The following is a 15,504-nucleotide window of genomic DNA, read 5'->3' on the forward strand; positions in this document are numbered from 1 at the left end:
TTATTGGCCTTATTTTAAACATTGGTTCAACTGCAATGGATTATTTAAAACAACTCATAAGAATTTTCTAGTTCTATACTATGAAGTTTTAACCGTTAGATCATTGGTCAAAAATATACTATTAGTCAAGGCTTCCCTTCCCCTACAGTGGATTCTCTCTCAATAATTGTCGACGTGAACTAGCCGGCTTAGGGATAACTAGTGTGTTTTGGCTTTGATACCAAAATGGCCCAGAGACGTGTCAAAGTAATTACACAATTTTAATCTTGTTATAATTTATTATTAAGTTTATAAACAGGCAGCGAACATATATAAAGATAACAACACAATAAATATGAATTGAAATAAACAAAGATGAAGTAAAGGATAAGTAAATACAACAATAAAAAATGATAAAATAAGCATAAAGTAAGGAAGCATACTCACATTAATTTATTAAGGGAAAATTAGGTTTACATCCTTCTTTTTGTTACCCATTGATTAAAATCCTATTCATTTTGAATTTTTGATCAAGATCCTTGAGTATTAATAACATCATTAATTATTTGAATAATAAAATATTTTTATTTTTAAATATATTCCTTTAGTGTTAAAAATGGTACAATTAGTATATTTATATTTATGGCTAAATTTTTTGTCATATATTTTTATTTTTAGTTTGTACCTATTTTTAATTTGCAAATATTTTTTAATTTGTACCAATTTTCTTTTCATTTTTAATTTGTACCCATATATTAGTTTCTTTTTGTGCCCATATTTTTTAAAAGTTTTATTTGTGTTTGTACCCATGTGTATACCGTCACGTGACATTGTATATTTAATCAATGATAGAAAAATTACATATGGTTTATTTATGTTTTATGCCTAAACTTTGTATCATATATTTATATTTTTAGTTTGTACCCACTTTTAATTTGCAACATTTTTTTTTAATTTGTAGTATTTTCTTTTTAGTTTTATTTTGTACCCATGTATTAATTTCTTTTAGCGCTTATATTTTTAAAAATTCATTTTTACTCATAATTTTTAATCTTTTATTTGTACCCTAATTTGTTTATAATGTACCCATTCTTCTTCATTAATGTACCACTTTGTTATATGTGAAATGTACCAATTTTTTTAACACTATGGATACATTCTTTTGCCATTTATTATTTCTTATTTTTACATAGTTTTTATTCATTTATTCAATCAAAATATTTGAATTTTTTTATTGTAACCGTTTCTAATTGTATTATAATGAGGGATTTTAAATTTATAGGATTATAAATCTCATAAAATATCAAACAATTAATGTCAAAACTATAAAAATATAAATATTAATAGTAATATAATAAGGTGTACAAAGTCAAGGGACCTTGATCAAACTTTGAATACTATTAAGGTTTTAATCAAATAATGTTTAAAGATTAGGGACCACATTCAAAATATCTCATTTATTAATCTTCAACTTCAATGTTACAAGATAGCATCAAAATTGAAAAGAAAGACATCACTCAAACACTCAGAAGTTCTCTCTCTCTCTCTCTCTAAATATATATATCCAGACGTAAAGATATATATATATGTGTGTGTGTGCGCGCGCGCGCATGTGTGTATCTAGACGTAAAGATCTAGCTATATATATATATATATATATATATATATATATATATAGATATGTGCGTGTGTGTATCTAGACGTAAAGATCTAGCTATATATATATATATATATATGCGTGTGTGTGTATCTAGACGTAAAGATCTAGCTATATATAGCTAGACGTAATGATCATATATGATTAATCAATGACATCGTGATTAAGAAATTTAATATATACTAAAACTCAAAACTAACTGATTCACTGTTCATAAATACAGTGTGCTTCCTATTTTGTCCCAGCTAAGTTTGTTTTATTACGTTTCTGCCACGTCTGAGAAAATATATATACAATTTATTTTTTTCTTTTTCTTCTTCTCTCTTCCCTCTCGCTGCCCCGTTGCGACTCACCGTTTGAACGAGAAACCCAAAATCATCAATTTCATCTCCTTCTCCAAATCAACACAACCATACCTTCCAAAAATCTTAATCCGCACCCGAACCCTCGAACCCAGTTGGGTTTGACGTTCCCGGCGACTTTCATAAGTTTTCCGGTGGCGGCCGGCCCTGCAACCACATCTATTCGACTCAGGAGAGTCCCAACAATAACATTCGAGTTTTGCATGCTCGAATCTGCCCCTAGAACGAGGAGTTCCATAAACCCAGCTAGCGGTGGCGGTGGGTTTTTCCGACGAAGATCTTAGTTTTCTCTGACGGGTTTCAGGCCTTTCCAACCTTTTTTGGGTCCGGCGAACGTGATATTCTTACTCTACACCCTAAAATTAGCTTAGGTTGTGAATTTGGTATGAAATGGTTGAGTTTTAAAGCTAATCGGAATCTCTGTGTTTTCCGGTAATTAGCACCCCCTGGGTATGGCATAAGTTGCTTTTCTTTTCTGGCAAATTAGCATGGGAGTCTGATTGCTGCATTGCATGGATATGTGCATTTCTTGAGTTTTTTTGTTTTGTGTGTTGGATTAGTTATTGTTGTTATATTTAAGAATTTGAATCTGTTCATAGTTATTGATTTCGTATTATTATAGCATGATGCATGAATTGTGGTTTTGGGAAATTTTCTGAATAGTTTGTTCTGCTGCTGGGCTTTGAGTATCAATTCATTGGGGATTCTGAAATCAATTAACTGAGGAAAGAAGAAGTAAAAAGGGCAAGGGAGCTGTTGAGATGGTTCTCTTCTCTCTTTTTTAAATTTTAAATGATGTATTCCGGTGATATCCCTCATCAATTCAAAGTAAAAGATCTTAGATTTGAATCTCATGAATGACGAATTCGATACCAAATTAGGCTGCTTATTATGTAGCTTAGCCAAACTCGCTCTTACTTTAGTATAAAAATATTGATGTAGCAAAAAAATAATAATAATAATAATGATGTATCTGATTTTATTTTGGTGGGTCATGAATTCAATTTCTACATGGGCTCATGAGAAGTAATCTCTCATGACGGTTTGGAAATGATAATTTGTTGAGAAACTTTTTTTTATTCTGGTTGGACAAAATAGGCTGATTATCTGCAAATTTCTTGAGGTTTTCAATAGGGCTGTTTACCAACACTTTTGCATGTAAATAGTATGTACATACACATTAAGTAATTGTACTTTTTCAATCCCGCAGCATCACGCGCGGGCAATGGTTGCTAGTACAATCTAAAACCTTTGAAAGACTCTTTGATTTCTCAATTTTTGACAAGCCATGTTTTCTCCTCTGGTTCGAAAACTGAAAGCCAACAAATCAACAACCAAGTTCGGTAAAGTAACAAACCTCAACGAAAAATCAAATATTTGGCTTCTGGGTAGTCGAGAAGAAGTAAGATTTAATTACTTGTGGAAGGTTAGAGAAATTGGGAGCAGCATGAGTGAGGACATCGAGAAGCGGAGATAAAAAAGATGAGGAAGCAGAGATCGAAGGGATCACAAAGCAGAGATAGAAGAGATTGCGAGGCGGAGTGTAGGACAGCCGAGATAATGAGGAATAAAGATATGAAACAGAGGGTAAACAAAATTGTAAATAATTTGAACAATTAACATTAAAAAGCACATAACACCAATTGAAAGCAAAGAAACACCATTGATCAAATTTTTACCTCTTTTCTTCTGCCTTTGTATCAATTGTGAACAAAAATTATTTGGCTTCAGCCAGGACAGAGGGTTGAAATTTTTGGGATACCTATACACCAAAGAAATTTGTTACAATACACTGACACAACAAACAATCATTCATTAAACCTAATTAACAAATATGTACCCATTATCTTTATTCAACCATACAGTTTACCTCATCACTTGTTCTTTACTGCCCTCTAACTAATAAAGACTAATTATACATGCATTTGACGAACAATACTTAAAGTAAAAGCAAGAAGAAAGGTATTGACAATACGTCACATTTACAGACCAACAAATAGTATTAAGGATGGTTTATACATATTTTTTGCAACTATATAAAATGATTTGATCTGGCTAGGTCAAATTCAATAATTGTTGCATTAGCAAATGATTATATAGATAATAATTTTTCTCTAAAAAATAATAAACAAAGAATGGGCATTGACGGTTTCCTTACGATCTAAATCCAATTGATTAGTGGTACGTGGTCCATATCTCTTGATATATATATATATATATATGTATATATATATATATGTACACACATACATACACTACATACATACATACATACATACATACATACATACATATAGATATATAGGAATCCTTTTACAAGAGGGATCTCATTTTTTTTTTTTAAAATTAGGAACACCCTCTTAACTGTTGGATTTTACTTCAATGAAATTATGTGGTTGAGATTGTGTGACCTATGTTTTAATCTCAACCACACAATTTCATTAAAGCCAATCCAACGGTTAAGAAGGTGTCTCCATTTTTTTAGAAAAATGGGGACCCCTCTTGGTAAGGGGCCTATATATATATATATATATATATATATATATATATATATATATATATATATATATATATATATATATCTAGACGTAAAGATTTAGCTATAAATATATATATATATATATATATTTATATATATATATATATATATAAATCTTTATCTGTGTTTACCTTGACTTTGAGATATTCGATGAATTGACTATGAGTAAGAATTCTGTGTCATTCAAAATCAGTTGTTATGAAAATAATGATGCAGATATACTTTGAAAATAAGTTTGATTGCAAAACTTACATTGGGACTTACAATTAATTTACTGACGATTGATTCAGCAAATAAGAAATTGACTAGTGAAAAAGATATTGGTGCACGCAAACATCCTTGACATTTGAGAATTTAAATTGTTTACAATTTGATTTTCTTTGAATAGAGTGTGAACCCAAAGAAATTTTGATTGAGAAAAGATTTAGCTATACACACACACACACACACATATATATATATATATATATATATATATACACGTAAAGATTTAGCAAATTATTATTACCATCCACTGATTTAGCTATATATATATATATATATATATATTTGCAGTACAGGATGATCATGTATGATTAACATTGGAAATTATTACTGATCTGCTTTGGATTTTCACAGAAAGAGGGTCTTGTTTCAGTACTTAAGTATTATCATTACCTTACAACCACTGAAATTAATCAAAATATCCTAATAAAAAAAGATGAATAAGTATCTGATTTGACCATTTATGTCTTGATTGCATGCACAAACGCAGCGCTTGGTGTTTGAGAATAACAAAAGAAAACCCTTTTGAAAAGGTTTTCGCTAATTGGACAGAACGAGGTAAGTAACATTTCATCACGACCATGTTAATTCAGTACAGCAGTCTTTTGTGATTAGTAATTTAGTATGGATAAGGATTAAGGGTGGCCAGAATATCAAAGTTGCAAGCATGACCTGGTTCTCGGAGACGTTATGTCATGGAACCAAGTTTTAGTTTTATAGGTTATGCCATGCAACCAAGTTTTAGAAAGACGTTAATAAAAATAAAAATCCACCCAGAGAAGCTGATCCTCTATCAAAATCATAAATCAAATTCAGCAAAAATTCTCAAAAATCTTACAGAAATCCACTGGAATTCTCAGGAATTTTCAAGTCCTCTGAAATCTCTCACTTTTAAAATTCTAAAGATCCATCACTCCAATCTCTAAACTAAATTTTGATTTCATCTAATACTCTAGCAGTAAAGATCAAACACTCAAATGTCATGAAACCAAACCAAATCTGCTCGAATTAAATTCTAAACACTTCAATTCAATCTCAAAATTGAAAACGAACACTTCACTTTTACAAAAGTTGAACAGAGGAAAAACAAGACAAAACAAAGTCTCACAAACGGCCACATCGACAGCAAAATTGCAACAGAAAGAGGAAAAATGTTCAATCAAACCATTGGATAACATCTTCTCAGGCAGCCAAAAAAAAAACCCACAAATTCAAAACCACAAAAATCCAATCTAAAACATCGAATCACACACTGAGATGCACAAAAAAATATATTAACAAATGCGATCCAGAAGACTTCCTCTTTGATGATTCAAAGAAAAACCTCTATTTCTGCGATAACCGTATCGCACAATACCGATTTCAACCCTTTTTTTTTTTTTTTTTTTTTCAGCAAACGCCAAAAAACGCGAGCCAAAAATGAAATTTCTAGGAATCCAATTCCTTTAAACCACAAAAAACACACTGGCTAATTCACTTGGGCAAAGAAAGATGAGAAAATCAAAAGCAGCGAAAGAGGAAGCTTTGAGGCACAAAGAAAAGCAAGGCAAGAGCAGGCAACAACAGCAAGACAACCTAAAGAAGAACCAACAAAATCGAAGCAGGAGACCCGGCGTTGATGGACGCGTAGCCTAGGAGGGCAATTCCGTCATTTAACTGTGCAACAAATAGAAAAAACGCATGTTGGAAAACCAAATGAAGGGCATTTTAGTCCGTTCGCTTTGAGTGAACACTGAACGCAGGTTTAGGTTTTAGTATAGGAATAATGTGTGAACGCAGGTTTAGGTTTTAGTATAGGAATAATGTGTGCCGCCACACAACCTCCTCAATTCTATTGCCGCTTCTTCCCTCGCAGGCCTTTCGGCACTACTCAACTTGATGCAACTCTTTGCAAGCTCCGCAACTGCTCTGAGTTGCTCTCTGTTTCCCTCGTTTACAAGTTGTGCCACAACGATCTGAAAGATGTCATTTTGTTCTACAGAAGAAACGAAATGGGACGTTATGATTCTTTGATTTTCTGGTCTGTTAAAAGGCCAACGGCATCTCCCCAGTTTGAAGCCCCAGCAATACGATTCCAAAGCTATAAACATTGCTCTTATCTGTCAACTGGCCTGTACAGATATATTCCGGGTCTAGGTAACCAAGTGTTTGCTGCACCAATGTGTTCATCTGGATTCATTACTAGGGACCTGGACCAACCTCGAAGGACCAAAACCAGAGGCATTGTGCACAAAACAATCAGTTAAAAGTATGTTGGAAGAGTTGACATTTCCATGAATCATAATTGGTTTCAACGAGTCAACTGCAGAATGCATATAAGCAAGAGCAGCTGCAGATTCTGAGGCTACCTTTAAAAGGACATGCATGCCAAGGCAATGCACTCTTCTCGTCAGCGTGATGAATGTAGTCGGACAAGGTCCCATTGCAAGGGCAAGAGGGACGATCTCATTTACGTACATGCCTAGAATGAGCTTTACCGGAAAGACTTTTATGTGTTTGATGTAGCATCTACCAGTTTTCCTATGGTGATAATTATATGCCTGGTTTGTCTTTGAAATGCCATCATAACTGCAGCGTCTGAGTTCTGTGGATTTGTTGGCCAGTATACGCCCGCAGTTCTGTCAGAAGTGTTACAGTTCGGAAGCTGGGCTTAGAGTTCAGAAGCTAAGAGTATTGGAAGACTAAATTTGTAGATAAAATTTGTAAACTAAATGATGTATCATAAATAGGAAATGAACACGTTTATCAACGGTTAAATAATAAAGGAAAACTAATGAAAATGGTTTGAAAACTTTGAGTTTTAACGATAAGGACAAAATAAAGAGTAAAGTGAATAGTACCATGTTTGACTTTTTAGTGTAAAAATATGTTTTTTCGTTAAATTGAATAGTACCACGAGTTTTTCGTTAATACTCCCAAATAATAATCCATTATCAAATTCCATATTATTTTACTGAAAATATAACTTTAGCCCTTGAAACTAAAGTTTTTTTACATAAAATCCGATATAATCTTTTTATCTGAATAAAACCCAATGATTAGGCTCCACATAAGCAAATTCATTAATTTTGTTTGCCTTTACACCTTTTGCATTTTTCAGATGCCTAAAATACCCCTAATAATGTTATACGTTCCTTGAGATTTCGTCATTGTTTTTAAAATTTGCATAAAATTAGACAATTTTAATTTAATCTTGTCATTTTCTTACCAAATGAAAATCTGAAAGAGCATTATAAGATAATCTATATTTAAAAAATATAAATAAATTATTTGGACATGTGTAATAGTAATAAATTTGCCTTGTGTATGTAATGACACATGCAAAATAATTTACCTATAAAATAAAAAATGTTTTTTGATTCAAAATAAATTTATCTATATTTTATATAATAATATAGGTAAATTATTGCACACATATATATTAGTAGTAAAATGTGCCCAATATATATAATAATGCATGAAAATAATTCATCTACAAATAAAGGAAATTTGATTAAAAAATAATATATCTATTACTTTTTGTTTATGAATTTCAATTTCTTTTTTTTTATTACAAACATAATGTACCTATAATATAATTTACCTATTGTTTAATCTTATAAGAAAATAATGTATCTACTGTTTTATTTTAATGGAGATAATTTGTCTTGGTTAAATTTTTATGAAATAATTTAGGCATTGTTTAACTTTACTAAAATAATGGAACTACTATTTTAATTTATCTACAAAATTAATGCTATTTGATTCAAAATTAATTTACTTATATCTTACATATAGATATAGATAAATTATTTTTAACATGCATATATAATAACAAACAAAAAATGCCTAATGTATGTAATAATCTAGGTAAAATAATTTACCTACAACATAAATAATATTAATTGGTTCTTTATTGTTTTTATCAAACAATATTATTTGATGCAAAATAACTGATTGTACAAAGGAGTTTTTTTTTTTTTTCCATACGAAAAATGTGCCCATAATTGTTTATGAACATGGCTAATTTAATATATATATATATATATATATATATATATATATATATGTTCCTAATATTTATCACACAAGAAATGTAAAATTTTCATAGGGGGTTAATTGCTAATCATAATTAGGGTGAGTAATAATATTTATTGGCATAATTAGGGTTTTGTGGCATAAGTTGTAAATATGTGATAATAATTAGTTACATATTTGTCTACATGGTATTCTATTTGAAATTTGAATTTTATTTGGATGTTATTTGAATGTTTAATATTAGATGGATTTTTGTTTGGAAAATAGGAGTCTCAAGGGCCTTTTTCTAAAGAACCCGTATAGTTTAGGAAGTGTTAACAGTTCGGAAGCTGGGCTTAAAGTTGGCTTCTGATAATGGTGCCAACAAAAACAATGATATTGAGCTAAACAAAGAGAGTTTGCGCAGGAGATGATGTCCTAGTTTCAGAATCATCCCTTCCATCTCCATTTTTATCTTCCCTTTTATTTTTCCTAACTTACTCTTTTCTATTTTTTTAAATTTGACGTGGGATGCTCTTTCTCTCAAAGTTTTGAGAGACCAACTCCTTAATTATTATCTCCATCCATGTGTTCACTTGCGCTCCTCCTTCCGGTTTCTTCCCTTCACGCGGCATCAAATCTCTAGCTTTTTTATTCGGAGGTCAACGGTTAAGCTTAGTATTATATATATATATAAATGCACGTCATGAATCTTCCTTGGTGCAGAGAATATAATATTTTCAAGCAGTTTTATCACTAACAAGCTACAACATATCATGTATTATTAATTTAAATTGTTAATTTATATTTCAGTTTTGAGGTTATTTCTGTTTTTTGATCGACTTATTTTGACACTTATTGGCCTCGTTGTACATAATGGTTTATCTGTGTGGACTGCATTCAGAGGATAAATTTTTACGCCTCTCACATATATCCCAAAGGAAATGTTGTTGCGGACAATTTTGTTAACATGTGCTTGTCTCCAACTTTGGTATGGTATCATTCCCCTCCACTGGCAGCTCGTGCTACTTTAAAAGGACATGCCAAGGCAATGCACTCTTGCCGTTAGCATGATGAATGTAGTCGAACAAGGTCCCATTGCAAGGGAATTCATAGACTATCTCAGTTTTGATTTATACACAGGTTGTCTAGATTAATATATTTTAAAGGAATTTTTTTTGAAATGTCATATGAACTTAAATGTCTTTTTCAATTTGTCATATGAACTTAAATGCCTTTTTTTAATTTGTCATAAAAACTAAAATTTAAGCTCATACCAAATTTTTTAAAATCATTATTTTGATATCTAATCTTAACTCCGTTAAGTTTTTCATAAATTGATATGCCAAAACCTATCATTGACTACATGAAACTAAAAATAATGGAAGAATTCGTCGAATTCGTCGATTTATCCTATAGTAAAGATACTAAGCACACGTGTTTAATGAACACTTCTTGTACAACTAGAAAAAGAATATGTTTGCCATAATGTTTTTCCCTGTTATCGATAGAGGTATATATACAGCAGTATTTTCTGCAATTACATTTAAAGATCTATAACCTAATTTAATAGAGGAATACATAGCAATATTTTCTAAATTACATTTACAGACCTATAATCTAGTTTAACAATGTAGAAAAGAATCAACTAGCTGATTATACTGCCACCATTGCTCAGTATCGGCCCTACTCTTGCTAACTTTCTGTTCAAAATTATTCCTAAAATTCTTGCTGATCGACTCAGCCTTATTGCCACTCGTATTATTTCTATCTAGCAAGTGATATTTTTGAAAGGTAGACGTATTTCTGATTGCATTGGGCTAGTTTTAGAAGGGTTCCATTTTATGTACAAAAATGTTTTTGGTGGTAATGTCGGCATAAATGTCTATATTGCTAAAATTTACTTTGAATTGAAAATTTCTTCTCCATATGCTTTTTAGCTTTGGTTTTTCTCGTATTTTTGTGGACTGGTGCATGTTTTATTCAATTTTGGTAAACGGCACATCACATGTGTTTTTCTCTTGCTGTCAGGGAGTACATCAGGGAGGAGAAATTTTTAGGTGTACCGGGTACACCAAAAAAATTTCGTGTACCCTCACTCATAAATGGTGGACCCTCACTTTTTGTACCCTCAATAAATAAATAAAATCAAACCATTATGAGTGAGGGTACACGGAATTTTTTTGGTGTACCCGGTACACCTAAAAATTTCTCCATCAGGGAGACCCTCTTTCTCCACTTCTTTTCTATCTACCAAAGAAGGCTATGAGCAGGGGATTATCTTTGCTTTTCTCTACTGGACGGATGCTGCTATTTCAACTCCACGGGATTGTTGCTTGCTTCTATTCACATGTTATATATGATGATCCTTTTATTTTTTTTGTTGTGGGAATGTTCGATCTTTTCGTGCTCTTCAAAATTTCGTGGATAAGTATGGTTGTGCATGGGGGTAGTTTGTTAATGCAACTAAGAGTACTGTTTATCTTGACTTCACCTCTACCCATTGTAGAGCGCATGTTTCGAGACATCTTGGCTTTCGTTGGGGTGTTGTTCCTTTCACTTATCTTGGAGTACCCATTTTTTTTGTAGCAACCCAATGAGAGTTCACTTTCAAGCTTTTAATGCTAAAGCTCGCCTCTTGGGTTGGAAATGTAAACTTTTCTCAATGGCTAGAAGCCTAGACAACTTCAACTGGTGCAATTTATCAAATTTTGTTTCTCAATACTTTCTCAATTTATCAATTGCCAACTTGCCTTTTAAACCATTTTTTTGCTTGTGCAAAGAATTATATCAGGAGACTTGGGTTCCGAAAGTTGGTAACTGTTGATTGGAGTATGGTGTGTGGACTTAAGCAGGAAGGTAGGTGCTTTGGTCTACTCCTTGGTTTCCCCGGAATAAACTTAATACATATGATTTGGTTAAAAGAAACCTTGGTCCTGTTGCATGTGGATGAGTTTTAAGGGATAACCAGGGTCAGTTTCTGCTAATGGATTGGTCGTTACAACTCTTTTTTGCATAATTATCAACGATTATTATTGGTGTAGAGTTTGCATATCAGCAAGACTGGCATTGTCTTTGGTTGGAAAATGACTCTTTTAGTGTTATTTTCGCTCTCTAATCGACTGATTTTAGTCCTCCTTGGCCTCTTTGTATCCAATGGCTATCTGTTGACCACATTTAGAAGACGATTTTCTATGCCTCTCACATATATGTTGCGGACAATTTTGTTATCACGGGATTGTCTTCTCCAACTTTGGTATGGCATGATTTCCTTCTGTCGACAACTCATGCTACTTTGTTTTTGGACTATATTGACTTGCATGGCTTCCACTTTTCAAATTAATGTGCATCTTGGCATATAGGTTTGTCTCACTTTTTTTTTTTCCCTAACCTTATGGTGTTGTTCAACTTGTTTTGCACGTTTAGACATTTTAGGGTTGATTTTAGAGGGGTTAGGTTTCATTTTCTCACCTCTTTTCCTTGTATCTTCTTTGTTTTCATTAAAGTTTATGTCCTCCATTCTTTTTTATGTAATTTTTCTCCTCTTTTTATCTTGTTTTATGAGGAGTAAAGTATATTTTCCACTTACTAGGTGTAACTTCTTGTTTTGTTATCCATAAATTTTACCACATACACCGCTGAGATTTTATAAAAAAAATAAAACATATAATCTAGTTTAACAATACAGGAAAGAATCAACTAATAAAAGGCTGTATCAATTGCATATTCATAGAGCTGATTATACTTCCAAGTACATGGGATGTCGTAGACTTACCAACACTTCTTACTTAGCATAGCATCAACTGTTAGCTTTTAATTTTCGATTACGCATCATCGGCTCCAGCGCTTTTCTCTCTCTCTCTCTCTCTCTCTCTCTCTCTCTCTCTCTCTATATATATATATATGTATATATCCATCCTTGTACTCATCATGCGAACTGCATTTGTCATAGGCATAGGAAAAGAATCACCAATGTCGTCGTCGATCAGCGTGAAGATTTTAATTAGCTTGAAATTTGTAGTCGGCTTGTTATTGTCTACTGTTGGCATCTTCCATTGCCAAGCTTTGCCTCCTCGTTACACTTTTGTGGTAATTAGCTCATTTCCTTTCGATGCAGTTCAATTCTCAACTAGATGATGTGCAGTTGATGGTTGGATTTCTTCTTTAAATTAATATAAAATTAATTTGATCATCAACCGCCACATCATGTCATGTACAAATATGGCTTGAAAAAACATGATCTTCAGTTTGTTTGCAAAAATCAATTTTAGGTGGAAGAAACTCCATACAAACGATTGTGTAGCACAAAGAACATCTTGATGTAAACGGCCAGTTTCCTGGACCAACGTTGTATGCTCATGCTGGGTATACTGTCGTAGTGGAAGTCTGTAACAAGGGCAATCGTAACATTACCATCCACTGGTAATTCATCAACTTTATACAATGCATGTGCTCTCATCTGGCTTTTAGTTATTTTCATGATACGAGTACAATTATGATCCATCTATATTTTAGGCATGGAGTTAAGCAACAGAGGAATCCATGGTCCGACGGTCCTGAATACATCACGCAATGTCCTATTCAACCAGGAGCCACGTTTACCCAAACAATTATATTTTCCGCTGAAGAAGGGACTCTATGGTGGCATGCTCACAGCGAGTGGGATCGAGCCACCGTCCATGGTGCTATAGTCATATACCCCAAGAAAATAGCCACTTACCCTTTTCCCAAGCCTCACGCAGAATTTCCAATCATCTTGGGTATGCAAATCAATTCAAACTTCAAACCCACAAACCCACAAACCGCTTATAGAATAGCTTAAAGTGCTTCCAAATAACTAAAAATGCTTGTGACAACGTTGGTAGTTAAAAGGTTTTTTTTGGGCATTTTCTACTGGTACTTTCATTAAAAATTTCGATGTACTAAAGAAATGATTTCTCGTAGAAGAGCTTACGATCATAAGTGAACTCTATATAAACATTTCCAAATTCATGATTCTAATTTGCAGCAAATCGTTGATTTGAAAATTGTAGGAGAGTGGTGGAAGAAAGATATCGGACAACTTTATAACGAAACGATTCAGAGCGGAGGGGACGTTAATACTTCAAGTGCTTTCCTCATCAATGGTCAACCTGGCGATCTCTATCCTTGCTCAAAACTAGACACATTCAAGCTCATAGTTGATTATGGCAAAACCTACCTACTCAGACTAATCAACTCCGCCGTGCAAGAGATGATGTTTTTCACCATTGCCAATCACAACGTCACAGTTGTAGGCTCAGATGCTAGCTACACCAAGCCATTTTCAACAGATTATGTGACCATATCTCCCGGCCAAACCATTGACCTCTTGTTAAATGCTGACCAAATCCCCAACAACTACTACATTGCTGCTAAAGCCTACGTTGGCGGGGCTGTGGTTTCCTATGACAACACAACCACCACTGCCATACTCCGATACCACAAAAATTCTAATTCAGCCCCTACTGCCTTGCCTAATATTCCTTCCCATAATGACACCAACGCATCGGTTCACTTTACCAGTAAACTCAAAAGCTTGACTGATAAAAACCACCCCGTTGACGTGCCACACAAGATAACAACTCACTTGTTCTTTACACTCTCCGTCAACTTAATACCCTGCTCGAATAATTCATGTGCTGGGCCACTTGGGAGACGTTTTGCCGCCAGCGTCAACAACATTAGCTTTGTCAACCCCACAATTGACATACTGCAAGCTTACTATTACCATGTCAATGGGGTATTTGGAACTCGCTTTCCAAATTACCCACCTTTGTTGTTTAATTTTACAGCTCAGAACTTGCCGTTGTACCTACTGACGCCAAAGCGAGCAACGGAGGTGAAAATACTGGAGTACAACTCAACGGTGGAGATTGTGCTTCAGGGGACAAATGTAGCGGTAGGAGATGACCATCCGATGCATCTCCATGGATTCAGTTTCTACGTTGTGGGATGGGGGTTTGGGAATTTTGACAAGGACAAGGACCCTTTGACGTATAATCTTGTCGATCCTCCTCTTCAGAACACCATCGTTGTCCCTGTAAATGGTTGGACTACCATTAGATTCAAGGCCGACAATCCTGGTACGTAATTAATGAAGACACTCGTTATCTCTAGTAAATATATTATGTAAGGGCCATTTGATAATAACCATATCAGTTTTCAGTTTCCAATTTTAGTTTACCAGCCCTAATTAGTTATATTAATGAATGATAATTGGATCATATGATAAATTGTTCTTGTTGTTGTCGTTGTATGTAGGTGTTTGGTTTATGCACTGTCATATTGATCGACATATGTCATGGGGCATGGAGATGGCGTTCATGGTGAAAAATGGAAAGGGCCTAGGAGCGCAAATGTTACCTCCGCCACAAGGAATGCCTCCATGCCAACAATTGTTATAAAGCTTTCGAGCTGGTTATGTCCATGGCAATAAATTGGGATGGTTTAGTATTGGTGTGCTTTTATTAATAATAAAAAATAAATTAAAAAAAAACTACTTTTGTTGTGCTGTAGAAATAATTAACTGTAAAATAGAGTAGCAAAATATTTGATAAATTGTATTTCCAAAGTGCTTTGAGTAAGAAAAGTTGTGTCAAAGTGTTTGATAATTTTTAAATAAGTGGCTTGATTGTGTGCAATGACTAAAAATACCTTGAATGTAGGAAAAGTTGTACTGGGAACTC

General features: G+C 33.4%; 1 long non-coding RNA gene and 2 pseudogenes across 1 annotated transcript; 2 read left to right on the forward strand and 1 right to left on the reverse strand.

Moving 5' to 3' along the window:
- Window positions 1-1,969: 1,969 nt before the first annotated feature.
- Window positions 1,970-2,980, forward strand: LOC148698912 (uncharacterized). Its single transcript, XR_015966825.1, has 2 exons — window positions 1,970-2,333; window positions 2,662-2,980. It is a non-coding gene; the product is annotated as an uncharacterized LOC148698912 (long non-coding RNA).
- Window positions 2,981-6,582: 3,602 nt separating this feature from the next.
- On the reverse strand, window positions 6,583-7,951 carry LOC148698913 (wall-associated receptor kinase 5-like; annotated as a pseudogene).
- A 4,815-nt stretch (window positions 7,952-12,766) lies between these two features.
- LOC137721020 (laccase-15-like) lies at window positions 12,767-15,222 on the forward strand (annotated as a pseudogene).
- Window positions 15,223-15,504: the final 282 nt, after the last annotated feature.

This window comes from Pyrus communis, chromosome 1 (genome assembly GCF_041283825.1).
Source record: "Pyrus communis isolate YQ-2024b chromosome 1, ASM4128382v1, whole genome shotgun sequence".
NCBI lineage: Eukaryota > Viridiplantae > Streptophyta > Magnoliopsida > Rosales > Rosaceae > Pyrus > Pyrus communis.